This window comes from Helianthus annuus, chromosome 2, assembly GCF_002127325.2.
Source record: "Helianthus annuus cultivar XRQ/B chromosome 2, HanXRQr2.0-SUNRISE, whole genome shotgun sequence".
NCBI classification, from domain to species: Eukaryota; Viridiplantae; Streptophyta; class Magnoliopsida; order Asterales; family Asteraceae; genus Helianthus; species Helianthus annuus.
The window spans coordinates 117,775,967-117,792,167 of record NC_035434.2 but is presented as its reverse complement, the minus strand read 5'-3'; the positions used below and the strand labels follow the sequence as shown (position 1 = coordinate 117,792,167).

The 16,201-nt window shown below is 41.3% G+C and overlaps 1 non-coding gene across 1 annotated transcript; it reads left to right on the top strand.

Moving 5' to 3' along the window:
- The first annotated feature begins 15,124 nt into the window (after positions 1–15,124).
- LOC118489921 lies at positions 15,125–15,231 on the top strand. The gene has a single exon (XR_004887933.1). It is a non-coding gene; the product is annotated as a small nucleolar RNA R71 (small nucleolar RNA).
- The last annotated feature ends 970 nt before the right edge of the window (positions 15,232–16,201 follow it).

Genomic DNA, 16,201 nt, shown 5'->3' with positions numbered 1-16,201 from the left:
TGGGTTAAATCGTCAATAAAGATGACCAATTATTAAACATCCATTAGTGATGTAGTGCCTACGGGCCAAACTTATTAAACATCCATTAGTGATGTAGTGCCTACGGGCCAAACTTATTAAACATCCATTAGTGATGTAGTGCCTACGGGCCAAACTTATTAAACATCCATTAGTGGTGTAGTGCCTACGGGCCATATTTATTGTCATATAAGACAAAAGGCAGTTGTAGTCTATGACTCCCTGTCAAGGAAAGGTATTGAACTTTGATTCGAACCTTAATGCCTCGATTCTCTGAAATCATGGCTTGTAAATTAAACTTGTCTACGTGACTAGGCCTTTTTGCCAGTATTAACTTATAATTTAGGATTTTGATAAAGATCCTGAACAATTTTATCCTTAAAAAATTAACTAAAATGTGTATTAAAAGCATGGTTAATAAATCGTTTAAGAAAGATAGTACTGAAAGGGCTTCTAAATAAACTTTGCCCTTATCTTCTTCTTGTAGCAGCGAAGACTACATGGCTGAGTCTGACGAGATAAACAGTCACCCTTTGGAAAACCACGATGATAATGATAGGGTTAATATTACCAAAGGAGAGCTTCGTTCACTGATTAACACAACTGTATCTAAAGCTATGGAAGAACTACTTAAGGAGTATAGTGAGACGCATAGTCGAGCCTCATCTGTACCCCGCTCTAAATCTGTCCCTAAAACTCATTCAGAGCCTAATAACAAGCCGCCCTCTAAAAATGAAGGACCAAAGAAGGATGACGATCGTCATTCATCAAATGAACACATTGTCCCATCCAGGAAGCCAGTGTTCGATAATGAACCACGTACCAAGTCTTGTACCTATAAGTACTTTGTTTCCTGTAAACCCCGGGATTTCACTGGGGAAAAGGGAGCAGTAGATTGTATGACCTGGTTGGATGAAATGGACACGGTGGTGGACATCAGCGGTTGTGCTGAAAGGGATGTAGTAAAGTATGTATCCCAATCGTTCAAAGGAGAGGCACTGGCATGGTGGAGGTCTCTCATTCAAGCTTCTGGGAAGATCCCGCTCTACAACATGACATGGGAGCAGTTTGTTACTCTCATTATGGAGAACTACTGCCCTTAACATGAGGTCGAAAGAATTGAATCCGACTTCTTGTCATTGGTGATGACAAACTTAGATTGTCAAGCCAATCTTACCAGTTTCAATACCCTGTCCAGACTGGTTCCTTACCTAGTAACACCAGAGCCCAAGCGAATTGCTCGGTTCATTGGGGGTTTAGCCCCAGAAATCAAGGCCAGTGTTAAGGCTTCAAGACCTGCTACGTTTAGGTCAACAGTTGATCTCTCCTTATCCCTTACTTTAGATGCGGTCTGGTTGAGATCGCTAAAGAAATCTGAAGAAAGTAAGAGGAAGCTTGAGGATGATAACTCAAGAGGGTCAGAGAAGAAGCGCAAAGGAAACACTGATTCTAAGAAGTTTGGGTCTGGAAGGAACAGTCAGCAGACAGAGGAAAAACCAAAGTGCACGAATTGCCAGAGACGCCACTTTGGAAAATGCAGACTTGAATCCAATTCTAATTCAGGAGCACCTGCATGTGGGATATGCAAGTCTAAAGAGCACAAGTCGATAGAGTGCAAGAAGATAAAAGATGCCACATGCTACAACTGCAATGAGAAAGGGCATATCAAAACCAACTGCCCTAAGTATGCCAAGAAACCTGAAGAGGTCAAGAAGACAAATGCTAGAGTCTTTCGATTGGATGCCAAAGAAGCGATTCTAGACGATACCGTGATCACAGGTACTTTCCTTGTAAATGATGTCTTTGCAAGAGTACTTTTTGATTCAGGCGCTGATAAGTCTTTCGTAGATCATAAATTTTGCAAATTACTGAACATGCCTGTCAAAACCTTAAATGTGAATTATGAGGTAGAGCTAGCAGATGGCACCATAGAAACCGTCTCCACTGTGTTAGATGGATGTGTAATATCCATTAAGAACCACTCTTTTCCTCTATCTCTACTTCCCTTTAAATTGGCCGGTTTTGACATAGTATTGGGTATGGACTGGTTATCTCACAACCAGGCCCAAATCATCTGCAGCAGAAAACAAGTGGTGATAAAGACTCTGTCTGGCGAATCGCTTACCATTCGGGGAGATACCCAGTACGGACTGCCTGAGCAAGTGACTATGCTCAAGGCTTCAAAATGTTTAAAGAAGGGTTGTGTCATCTACATGGCACATGTGATTTTTGATGAGCCTAACCCGAAGATAGAAGACATTCCCTGAAAATATACCTGGTTTGCCACCAGATAGGCAAGTGGAATTCAGGATTGATATCATCCCTGGAACAGCACCTGTTGCTAGAGCACCGTACAGGTTAGCACCAACCGAAATGAAGGAGTTGAGGACCCAACTGGATGAACTGCTAGCTAAAGGTTTCATCAAACCTAGTTCGTCTCCCTGAGGAGCACCAGTCCTGTTTGTCAAAAAGAAGGACGGATCGATGTGTCTGTGCATCGATTATCGCGAGTTTAATAAAGTCACGATAAAGAATAGGTATCCTTTGCCGAGGATCGACGATTTGTTCGACCAGTTACAAGGGGCAAGTTATTTCTCGAAGATTGACTTGAGGTCAGGCTATCATCAACTGAAAGTCAGAGATGAAGACGTACATAAAACCACATTTAGAACTCGATATGGTCACTATGAGTTCCTAGTGATGCCTTTTGGGCTCACTAATGCACCGGCCGCATTCATGGATCTCATGAATCGCGTTTGCAAGCCATACTTAGACAAATTTGTCGTCGTTTTCATCGACGATATTCTTATCTACTCGAAGAACCGAGCTGACCATGAGAAACACCTTTGCTGTATTCTCAAACTCCTGCATCATGAGAAACTCTATGCCAAATTCTCTAAGTGCGAATTCTGGCTTCGAGAAGTCCAATTCCTTGGACATGTTGTCAGTAAGCGTGGTATCCAAGTGGATCCCGCTAAAGTAGAAGCTGTCATGAATTGGCAAGAGCCAAAGACGCCTACAGAGATTCGTAGTTTCCTAGGATTAGCAGGATATTACAGGCGTTTCATTGAAAATTTTTCAAGGATTGCTGCGCCCTTAACTTCCCTGACCAAGAAGAAGGTAAAGTTTGTTTGGGGCCCTAAGCAGCAAGAGTCCTTTGATATTCTGAAGCAAAAGTTGAGCAACGCTCCTGTACTAACATTGCCTGAAGGTACCGAAGAGTTCGTAGTTTACTGCGACGCATCACACACTGGCATGGGATGTGTGCTCATGCAGAAAGGCAAGGTTATTGCCTATGCTTCGAGACAGTTAAAGGTGCATGAGAAGAATTACACCACCCATGACTTGGAGCTGGGTGCCGTTGTGTTCGCACTAAAACTGTGGAGGCATTATCTGTATGGTATCAAGTTTGTGATCTATTCTGATCATAAGAGCCTTCAACATCTGTTTAATCAGAAGGAGTTAAACATGAGGCAACGCCGTTGGATGGAGACTGTAAATGATTATGATTGTGAAATCAGATATCATCCCGGCAAGGCGAATGTAGTCGCTGATGCCTTAAGTCGAAAGGAAAGGGTGAAACCCATCCGAATCAATGCCAAGAGCATTGAAGTGAAGAATAATTTGATTGAAAGGTTGTTAGCTGCACAGAGAGAAGCTGTGTCGGAAGCTAACTATCCTAAAGAAAAGCTAGGAGTAACTGAGGAGCAATTAACTCTTAGCAAGGACGGAATTTTACGATTAAATGGACGGATATGGGTTCCAATTTACGGAGGACTTCGAGATGTCATTCTCCAGGAAGCCCATAGTTCTAAATACTCTGTCCATCCTGGAGCAGATAAAATGTATCAGGATCTAAAGGCAAATTATTGGTGGATAGGCTTGAAAAAGTCTGTAGCCACTTATGTAGCCAAATGCTTGACTTGTGCGCAAGTCAAAGCTGAGCATCAAAAGCCGTCAGGCTTGCTACAACAGCCTGAACTTCCCGAATGGAAGTGGGAATGTGTAACTATGGATTTTATTACCAAGTTACCCAAGACGAGAAAAGGAAATGATACAATATGGGTTATAGTTGATAGACTGACTAAGTCAACACATTTCTTACCCATCAAGGAGACTTATAGCTCCGACATGTTAGCCCAGTTATACGTTGATAAGATTGTAGCCTTACATGGCATACCTGTGTCTATTATCTCTGATCGAGATACTAGATACACGTCTCATTTTTGGAAAAGCTTCCAGCAATCTTTGGGCACACGTTTGAATTTTAGTACGGCTTACCATCCTCAGACAGACGGTCAGAGTGAGCGTACTATTCAGACATTGGAAGACATGCTACGTGCATGTGCTATCGATTTGGGTGGTAGTTGGGATAAGAACCTACCATTAATCGAATTCTCCTACAACAATAGCTACCATACCAGCATTAAGGCTGCGCCCTTCGAGGCATTATATGGTAGAAAGTTTAGATCGCCTGTGTGTTGGGCGGAAGTTGGAGATGTCCAATTATCAGGACCAGAGATAGTCTTCGAGACGACGGACAAGATTGTCCAGATTCGAGACCGTCTCAAAACTGCCCGAGATACGCAGAAAAGTTACGCAGATCCAAAGCGTAAAGATTTTCACTTCGAGGTAGGTGAAAAAGTGTTGCTTAAAGTATCACCCTGGAAGGGGGTGATGCGTTTCGGTAAGAAAGGCAAACTAAGCCCGAGATACATAGGACCTTTCGAGGTTATCGAACGTGTCGGGTCAGTTGCCTATAAGTTAAACTTACCGGAGGAGCTCAATGGAATTCACAATGTGTTCCACATCTGCAATCTGAAGAAGTGCTTCGCTGATGAATCACTGGTAATACCCCATACAGATGTGCACATAGATGAGAGCTTAAAATTTGTGGAAAAACCTTTGTTGATTGAAGATCGACAGGTAAAGAAGCTTCGAAGGAAGCATGTACCTATAGTAAAGGTCAAATGGGATGCCCGTAGAGGTCCCGAACTCACGTGGGAGGTTGAATCCACGATGAAAGAAAAATACCCCTATTTGTTTCAGTAAATCTCGGGTCGAGATTTATTTTAAGGGGGTGAGGATGTAACACCTCGAAATTTTGTGTCCAATAATGTGTTGACACGTGTCATGAGTTTACACGTGGTATTAAATACTAAATAAAGGACTAAAGTTGACAAACCTTGAAAGTATGTAAATTCGAGGGTTAAAAATGTCAACGAGGGGTAAATATACTGTATAGTAACCCTAAATGATGCTCGTACCTTCAAACGAATAAATCATGGATCGTACGGAGCGAAACGCGGAAGAAAGTGAGAGATTACAAGCTATAGGGGTTAATTGTGTCAACATGTTTAATTTATACCTCTGAGTGACCCTTTGACGAACCCGAGGCTTTGTAACAGTAAAATACGCTCACTAGAATATACGATATAATTTCCGTGAAGTTCCGTTTTAAAACGAGAAAGTTATAATCAAATTCGTATGCGAGGGGTTAAAAGCGTCAACAATAAAAGTTAAGGCTTTTCAGATAGTAATTAAACTAACCGGGGACTTAACAATGCGGGTAATAGTCACGAGGCCCTTATTCGTAAATAATCGAGGGCCAAATCGCAAAGTTACCCCTTCGAAACCGAAAGGTCAGGTTAATCATGACAAAAGATTTGAAAATCTTGACTTTCCGGCCTCAGGCGGTCCGCGTTAATGAATTAAGCTAACTAATGCGGGCTGCGAGCCATTGGAAGATACGTTTACTGACTTGAGGATTCAGACGGCCCACGTCCAAGAAGCTTGATCCTTAAGGCGGGCCGCATCGGAGACACAGATGCAGAAAAATGATTAACTTGCCTGTTCAGCCTTCTAAACGTCATGAGATGCCTTTAAAACCTTCCAAGTGACCCCTAAACAACCCCTAAGCATTAGGGACACATGTTGATGAGTTGTGGTCAGTGGTAGAGTTGTGTGTCAACTTCTTGTGGTGAGAAATCCACTATAAAAGGCCATGAAGTTGCAACATGTTTCCTCACATCTTCAAGTGCACTTCTGGTCATTCAGCTCCCAAGCAGACTTAAGTCTTCACATTTCGTGCATAGGACCTTGGTAAGTTTGCTAAGCCTTCCTTATTTGAGTTATCACTTAGTTTTAACTTAGAAGTCACACCGTCGTAACTAACGGTTGACTTTGCGATAAATCACAAATGGTCCAGTGGTTTATCAAATCAAAGGTAGTTATGTGTTGGTAATCATGTGGACTTTAAACCCTTAAAAGGGCACCCTCTGATTCCCACTCTAACTAGTCCAAATGTCGAGTCAAACGTGCATAGAAAAAGTCAACAGAAATGCTATTTTGCGATATTACGCATAATCAGTAATGTAGATGGCATGTAACTTGTTTTAACATTCATAAAACATGATAATAAGTATATTAACTAATCTACGCTTGTTTGATCCGACCATTTACTGTTTTGACCCGGTTCGGAGCCGAAAGTCGTAAAGCTTTGACTTTTGCTTTGACTTCAGTTCTGACCCGTTAAAATATGTTTTAGATATGCCTTAGGACTCTCTTAGGACCAGGTTACATGATGGCATAACCCTCTGTGACCGGTTTGTTGTTTGTCCGAGTCTTTTACACATTTCCGCTAAATGCTTAAAAGTTGACCGTAACGCCCTTTTTAATTTAAAACGAGAATTTCGGACATGTGAAAGGACCATAACCTTGGTTACGGATTTCTAAACATGTCCCTAAAATTTCACGTCAATCCGAGGTCCAGAATAGGAGTTATGCCAAATAGCGCAAATTACGGAAACTTTCGTAATTAAATAGCGCAATTAGCATAACGCCTATCTAAACCCAGATTTCGACACCAAACCTTTTACACACTGATGTAAAATAATATTTTGGGATTTTTAAAGATTTTTAATTATTTTTAACCTGCTCATAACCTGCGGTTATGGCAACGGTTCGGTAAATACCGAATATACCCTTTTCGGCCATAACTTGAATTCTACAAGGTCTTTTGACCCGGTTCCAGTTGCTACTGATTTTAAATAATAAATAAAGTATTTTGGACTTCATAAACTGTTCGGGAAACTCAGATTTCCTGTAGAACTCAGAAACCTCTTTATTAATCTTTAAAAAGGACCGAAATACCCCTACGGGGCATAAAATGGATTTAAACTCGTTACGGGCATTATGGAAGGTATCCTACTGATACCACAACCTCTTTAAAGCATATTGACTTAGGAAACCAGTGTAGGACTCTTACGGTTACCCGTTGCGCCTTTTTGCACGCACGGTTCGGCTTATGTAACTAGTTTACATAAACTAGCCGAAACGGGTCAAACCATATTGTTTTGACCCCAAAATCCAGAGTGTGGTTATTATACCCATATAAAACAAGTCTTCAAACTTGTTGGGTCAAAATCACATTCCATTCCCGGTTTTCGCCTTTCACGCGATTAAACCGTAATTTTCCTTTGAAACTGACCGGTCTAAGCTAAGGCTTAATTAAAGACCCGTTAGAAATCTAATAGGTTATTATAAACCTTCGTTCCAGATTAGGAGCCCAGTAAAAGTACTTACATTTACTGTATTGGAATTATACTTTGCTCAGGTAAATACTCTTAACTTATTTCCCTATACGGGCTTGGGATACGGTACTATAAAAGTACTGCTTGGTCGGGTATGTAGTCATTTAAATCGGATAGTGATTAATGTATTTACATAACCCGCTTTGTTCTGTATTATTTGATGTATGGCCCTTGGGGTTTAATGACCATGTCCCGGATATCCTTGGCATCATTTTACGAAATGGCCACGACCTAAGCACGGGGTGTAGGCGTACACCTGACAGATGCATTATGTAAAAACTGGTAATCCACTAAAGGAATCTACCTTGTGGGCATTATACCGGTGGCGTGTCAGATAACTTAAACCGACTCTTCTAACCGGTACTAATGGACGGCAAATAAGTAAATATGTATACAAGATTATATACAAATAATTGTCCCAAGTTATAAAGATATTTTTGCCGAAGTGCATTCAAATCAATTTACAAACTCTTTTCAAAACGAGTCAGTTGAGTTGTATTTACCAGTGTAAACTGACGTATTATCTAAAAAGGTTAAGTGCAGGTGCTAGACGTAATAGGCTGGCTACTCCAGACATCATTACTCAAGTCTCGCAAGCTCTAGATGTCAAAGTCTGTTGAACTATTGTTTCTGTTTGATTATCGATCCGCCTGTGGATCTTTTTACTCTCCGTTGTAATACTGGATATTACTTATATTCGGATTGTAATATATTTTACCTTTTGCTTCCGCTGTGCATTCATATAATTGTGTTGTTTGACTATTATGTTGCCAACCACGTCACGGTAATCCCCCACCGGGCCCACCGGTGAGACACGTGGAAATCGGGGTGTGACACTTTTGAAGTCACTTGGAACTTGTCAAAACAGAAAGTTTGGAAGGTGTTTGCACCTCTAAACTTATAGAAATCAACCATACTCAAGCTTCCCAACCATAGACTTGGTTAGAAGCAAGGTAGTTACAAGATTTCACAAGTTTATACAAGTTTAAGTAAAGTTTTATTCAAAACAGAAAGTTTGGGCCTCAAAATAATGATGTTCCACCTTAGTTTACCATGGTAAACTTGTGGAAACACTCCTAGAGGTGTTCCAAGCTTCCAAGAAGAAGAAGAAGAGATGAAGAAACATGAAGAAAAGTAAGGTAGAAGCTCAATTTTGAACTTAAGTATAATCTGCCTTCACTTGTATTTACAGCAGATTAGAACATGTTTTGAGAGTGTTTAAGGGTTCATAAAAGTGAAATGGAGGTATAGGAGGCTTGGTATTATAATGGTGAAGTAGGGTTTGAGTTTTAATGGAGTTATAAGATGATTGGGTGAGAAAGCAGGTGGAAAATTGGCAAATCCGTATGCAAGAAACAAGATTATGCGGATTATGCCTCCTCGCCACCCAGGGCGTGAAAGGCTCACTCTATCACCCCGCGAGGAGGCCTTTTTCTTGCCCAAGTTTGGTTTTTTATATTTTGGCCCCCAAATTTCTATATGTTCGTCATTTTATGACCAAATTGCGTTTTAATGTGTTTTCAATTATGCAACGCGTCTGAAAGTCTGGTTTACGTATCACATATGTATGAATGAAAGTTTGAGCGTATAATTAGTCTTGGTTTGCACGTAATTATGTATTAATGATTGTTTTGCGTATGATACAAGTATAAGTATAAAAGATGAATTACATTAGGATTGAATTCTCGGATTACAAGCTTGGATGTGAATAACGAGTACAATATGAATGCAAGTTTCCAAAAATAGAAATACGATTACAAATTTCTAAATAAGGAAAGTACAAAAATGCAAAGATACAGTCTTCCCTAATTTAGGAAATTTTGTCCCGATATTTATTCAAGAGGAAGACTTGGCAAAAAAATGTGGATACTTGGTCTTCGTATCACTCTCGAATTCCCAAGTAAATTCAGTACCACGTTTTCCTTCCCATCGAATCTTGACTATGAGAATTCGACTGCGCGTAAGCTGCTTGGTTCCTCGGTCCATGATTTTGACCGGTTTCTCGACGAAGTGTAATGACTCATTGATTTGTAGTTCATCGAATGGAACTTGAAGTCTTTCTTCGGCTAAGCACTTCTTGATATTCGAAACGTGAAACGTTGGATAAACGTTACTGAGCTCTTGAGGTAAATCTAGTCGATATGCCACCTTGCCAATCCTTTCGAGAATCTTGAAAGGACCTACGAAGCGAGGTACGAGTTTGCCTTTCTTACCAAAATGAACAACTCCCTTCCAAGGGGATACCTTGAGGGGTACATAATCACCAACGTTGAATTCCAAGGGTTTGCATCTTTTGTCAACGTGACTCTCTTGTCGACTTCTAACCTTAAGTAGGTTGTCGCAAATATGCAAGATCTTGTCTGTCGTCTCTTATATAAGCTCGGGACCGGTGATTTGTGCGTCTCTGATGTGCGTGAAGTGTGTTATATTTTTGATGTATATTTAAGCCCCTTTTACACTTTTAGCCAAGTTTTAAATTTATAAAACACGATATTCACTAACACTAAACACACATATGGGCAAGTGCACCCATCGTGGACGTAGTATAGTGTTGGTAAGATACCGAGGTCGTCCAAGGACACAAGAGCTTTTAATACCGGTTTATCCTCAACGTCTAATCAAATCAAAAAGTGAGAAAAATGTTTTTAACTAAGAAAATAATAACTAACTAAATGCTGAAAAATAAAATAAAATAAAAACAGATAGACAAGATGAATCACTTGGATCCGACACTTGTATTAGTATAACCTTTGATTATTTTCGCACTTTTGCACTTGTTTAAGAGATTATCTTAGTTATTGTAGTAGGCCCCTCTTTTGAAGGCGACGTTACCCTCAACCCAGTAGTTTGAGTCAGCAAGGATACAATCCTAAAGGGTCGGATTATTGAGAGATAATGAATTAAGTTATTAATGCAAATTGTGGTAGGCCCCGCTTTCGGTGGTGACGTTACCCTCGGCTAAGTAGTCTGAGTCAGCAGGGATACAGTCCTAAATAGCCGGGTTATAGTATTAATAGTAGTTAACTTATGAGGGGGTCAAAGAGTTTGGATCCCCGCCATCCAATACCTATGGGCATTGAAGGAGATCCTACTAAATTTGACCCAGGTCCCAAGCAGGACCTCTAAACGCTGAACAAGGGCAAGACCCTTACCAAACCATTCCCTTAACCCCCGACCAGGTAGCCAACATACCTCCATATAGACCGTGGAGATATGAATGGTGAAAATATTTTATTTTATATAGACAGTAAAATAATGCCAAGACACCACGGACAAACGATAAGGAAAGATCACCTTCAACATAAGCAACTAGTTATTAAAGTCATTAATACAAAACCAAATAAAAAGTGCAAAAGATTAAAAATAAAAAGTATTATACTAAACACTTGTCTTCACCAAGTGATGTAAGAGACTTAGGCAAACATGGCCTTGATTGTCAAGAACTCTTACGATCAATCTTGGATCCCGAGACGACTCACACACTCTACGATGGACAATGGATGATGGTGGTGGATGATGGTGTTATGGTGGTGGTGGGTGGTGGATGAAGTGTGAGAGAGGTGGTGTGCCAAGGGATGAGATGGAATGAAACCAAGCACTCCTATTTATAGGCTGAACAGAAGGCTGGGCACGGCCCCGTGTCCGCTGGACACGCCCCCGTGCCCGTCTGACACTCTCTCTCCTCATTAATTGTAATTCACAATTACAGTTAATGCGCCTGCTGTACTTTCACCACGCCCCCGTGCCCGCTGAACACGGCCCCGTGGTGGGCAATGGAAGCTTCTATAAGTTTGTCTTTTATGCTGCTTCTTGGGCACGGCCCCGTGCTGGCTGAGCACGGGGCGTGTTCAGACTTCTGCTTTCTCTTCTTTGCCTTGGAGGATGCCGTTGAGGGTCTGGGCAGTCTACTTTTATTCCTTTTCTTGTATTTATGCTAGAATTAGTTGTCTTTTTGCTTCTTTTGTGAATTTGAGCTCATTTCATCCTGAAAATACAAAAGAAAGATAAAAACACTCTTTTTCCAACATTAGTACTTAAAAAGGGTTAGTTTTATGCCTTAATTGATGTGATTTATATGCTGTATTTTACACACATCAAATACCCCCACACTTGAACTTTTGCTTGTCCTCAAGCAAAACTCTTTAAATGTGGCTTACACTCCCAAATGGAATAGGTAGAAGAGAAAGTTTTTGGCTTGTCATAGAGTGTCGGGAATCCAAGATCTTTGTAAGTTTTATTTTTATTTATTTACAATCCTATTCGTTATGATTTATTTAGAACGTTTCACAAGATAAATTACTTATTCGGGCATAGCATGCCTTATTAAAATTCTATTTATATACAAGTTCACATACCTCACGGGAGATCACTCAACACTCGGCCGAAGGTGTAATTTTTTTAGTGAATCACTCGAGAGCGGCATGGAACTTACGCCTTCCATAGGCTTGCCAAGCAATCAATCCTCCTCCTTTTTAACTTTTTACCTTTGTAAATATCAAGAGGACTTTTTGGGTGAAGGGTTAGGCTTGGGTTAAAGGTGGGTGGTTGGGTTAGTGGTTAGTAAAAGGGCGAAAATCGTAAAAAGCGTCGGTTTTCGTGACACACCTTGTTTCTAGTGACTTTTTATTTTGAAGTATTTCTCCAAACAAGCTTTTATATAGCTTTTGTTTGTTTTTGACTTCATCATTTTTTTTTGATCAGTCACATAAAATAGCGAGCTTACGAAAAACCGAGCTTGTTACTAAAATAAAGGGTGAAAAATAAAAAAGGGTTTTTGGTGGGTAAAAATGGTTTTAGGGTAATGAAATGAAAGGTTTAGGCTCAAAGGGGCTAACTAGGGGGATTTTGGGTAGGTGGTAAAAAAAATGAAAAATAATGGTGTAGAAAGAAAAATATGGTTAGTCCTAATGCCTCCATCACTTACTTACTTGGGTTTAAGTTGGTAAGGACCGGGAATGTATCGTCGTGGCAAGTTCTAGAGTTGTAAGAACCAAGCGGCTATTCACACAAGAAATGAAAAATGAGCATTTAGTCTAAAGATGTATATTTGTATGCTCAATAAAGGCTCAAAACTCACTTTTGTGGGAATGGGTTTTTAATGCGATCAAGTATATATAATCGAATTTTTAACTAGACTTGTTATGCCGTTTCGTAATTTTCTTATGTTGGTTCTTTGTTATCACGACGCTATCGGTTGTAAATTTATAAAAATATAACCTTTTTAGAGCTTGTTATTCCCAAGTTAAACCAAGACAAGTAAAAAAAACGAAAAGTTTTTGAAAAAATTTGGGGTGTTTAGCGGTTCCAATAGAGTTTTGTGTAAGGCTTGTAATTAGGATTTGCAAAATTCAAGGTTTTAGCATCCCCCCCCACACTTAAATTACACATTGTCCTCAATGTGTCCCAAAAATAAGATTTTCGGTTGATTAGAATGTGTAAAAGTGGGTTAAAAAGCAAAGATTTATGTTACTGGCATCCTGGACATGGCCTCGTGGTGACCGGGCACGGCCCCGTGGTCAGGTGCCAGTAACAGAAATTAAAGAACTAAGACAGAAGCCTGGACACGGGGGCGTGTCCGCTGAACACGGCCCGTGTCCAGTTACCTGAACTGGGCGTTTTTCTGCAGGTGGCTCAGCACGGGGCCGTGTTGGTTGGGCACGGCCCGTGTTGAGCCTTCTGTGATGGAGATTTGTGTCGGGTTGCTCTGTTCTTTGTGCATGGGGCCATTTTTCTCATTCCCTTTTTCATCCATTACCACCATGAGTGTGTTTTGTTCTGCAAATTAAAACTAAAAGATTAAACTAAACTAAGGATAGTTCCGCGGAATGCCTCCGTGGTGCGCCACGTTTATAAGGGTCCTTGGCTAGACCCAATGCGAGGTTATATGTTTTCTGAGTGGGATGCCTGGCGTCCCATGTTACACCGTCGGAGAGCAGCATCCAAGCTCGAATCAATAACCTTCATGTAATTGACCGGGTCGTCGTCCTCTATTCTCTTCCCAACTCCGAACTTCACTTCATCATCCCCATACCTCAAGGTGAGTGTCCCGTCATTCATATCTACCACTGCTTGGGCGGTGGCTAGGAAGGGTCTCCCTAGTATGAGGGGGACCTCGGTGTCTTCCTCCATATCGAGTATGACAAAGTCAGCTGGATAAACGAATCTGCTTACCTTTACCAAGACATTCTCGATGACACCTTGTGGGAATTTGACGGATCGATCAGCGAGTTGTATGCTCATTTTTTTAGGGCTCGTGGTTCCTAAGCCGAGTCTTTTGAACATTGATGAGGGCATGAGGTTAATGCTAGCCCCAAGGTCGGCTAAGGCATTACGAACGGGTGATTCCCCTATTGAGCAGGGAATCGTGAAGCTTCCGGGATCGATTTTCTTTTGGGGAAGTTTATTGAGTACGAGGGCGGAGCATTCTTCGCCTAAATTGACTAATTGCAAACTTTCAATTTTCTTTTTATGTGTAAGGAAGTCCCTCATGAATTTAGAGTACTTCGGCATTTGGGTTAGGAATTCGATAAAAGGAATATTGACATGCAATTGTTTTAACAGACTTTCGAACTTTGCGAATTGCTCATTGGTCTTTTGACGAATTAACCTACCGGGGTATGGAACTCGAGGAGCCTTGGTAGGCTCTGGTGACGGAGGGGAGTTCTTTTCCTGCAGAGGTGTGGGTACTGTTTCTTCCGTTGGTGGTGGCACTTCTGCAGGCCCTACGGTGCGGTTCCGTAGTGTGATGAGGTGAACTTGCGCTTTTGGGTTCGTTTCGGTATTGCTAGGTAATGCGCCTTGCGGTCTCTCGGCAAAATTTTGAGCTATTTGATTTAATTGTTTTTCTATGTTTTGAATACTAGCTTGTTGATTTCTAAAATTTGATTCTAATTGTAGAAATCTTTCCGAGTTTTTCTTATCAGTGTCGGAGACGAGGCGAGATACAGTATCTTCGAGCCTTTCTCGTCCACTTTGTTGTTGAGTGAAATTTTGTGACTCATTTCTTGGTTGCTGAAAGTTTGTTCGTTGGGTTTGTTGGTTACTACTATTGCTGGGTTCCCTCCAACCAAGGGTTTGGTGGTTTCGCCATCCTTGGTTGTAAGTTCCCGTTGGGGGACCCGACGGCCTAGATCTATTATCAATGTAGTTTACCATTTCTTGTTGATCGCCTGTTTCTTTCATGCAACTCCAATTTTCATGTGACCCACCACACCCTTTCACAAGCCATAACCGAGACTGTTTTTGTCATTTCCAATTTTTTTATCTTTGAAGAAAGGGCCTCGATTTGGGCTTGTAAAGAAGTGCTTTCATCGACCTTATGGGCGCCCGGGGCGATAGACTTATTTCCCCGGGGGGTGTGCCATTGAAAATTGGTTTGAGCAATTTCCTCAATTTGATTATATATTTCGTGTGGGCGTCGATTACCTAAAAGTCCCCCGGAGCTAGAATCAAGTGTCTGCCTAGTGTGTGGCAACAATCCATTATAGAAAGTGGATACTTGTTGCCATATTGCGAGGCCGTGATGGGGACACTTGCGTAATAGCTCCTTGAACCTTTCCCAAGTTTCATATAAGGATTCCCCGTCCTCTTGTGAATATGTATTAATTTCAGTCATTAACTTAGCAGTTTTAGCGGGAGGGAAATACTTATATAGAAATTTTTGGGCTAGTTCATCCCAGGTGTTTACCGATCCAGCTGGGAGGGCGTTGAGCCAAGCTTTCGCTCGGTCTTTTAGTGAGAAGGGAAACATACGGAGGTGGATGGCGTCGTTTGATGCTCCATTGATCCGAAAGGTATCACATATTTCCAAGAAATTAGTTATATGTAGATGGGGATCCTCGTCCGCAAGCCCGTGGAAGGTTGCGGAGTTTTGGAGCATTTGTATCAAATGTGGCCGAAGTTCGAAGTTATTAGCTTCGACATTCGGAGCATTGATAGCGGCGCCTAGATTACCTACGGTGGGTCGTAGGTAATCCATAAGGGTACGTTGGTCCGCCATTGGAGGTGGGTCACCCGAAACCTTCTCTTGGTTTTTGGCTTTTAACCTTTTTCTGAGAAAGCGTTCGGGTTCTTCTAGTGGTTTATTTATGTCTTTATTGGAACTGGAGCTCATACACTACGTGAGGTTGGCGTCGGGTTCCAAGTCCTGCAATAAAAACAGAAAAGAATGTTGGTCAGAAGGTTCACCACGGCCCCGTGTTTAGCGAACACGGCCCGTGGTCGGAGTTTCAGTGATTGTTTTCCAGATCCCAGTTACTGGAAGTTGGACACGGCCCCGTGTTGCACCGGCACGGCCCCGTGGTCAGCCTTCTGTAACTTGGAAAACAAAAACTGCCAGTAACGATGCTAGGCACGGCCCGTGTCCGACCAGGCACGGCCCGTGCTGAGCCCTGCAGAAGCTGAAAAACTAAGAAAAATCCTAAAAATTAAAAAGAAAAATAAAAATATGATTAGACCGTTGATTCCTAACTTTCTTAAAATCCTTGTGTCCCCGGCAGCGGCGCCAAAAACTTGATGTGCGTGAAGTGTGTTATATTTTTGATGTATATTTAAGCCCCTTTTACACTTTTAGCCAAGTTTTAAATTTATAA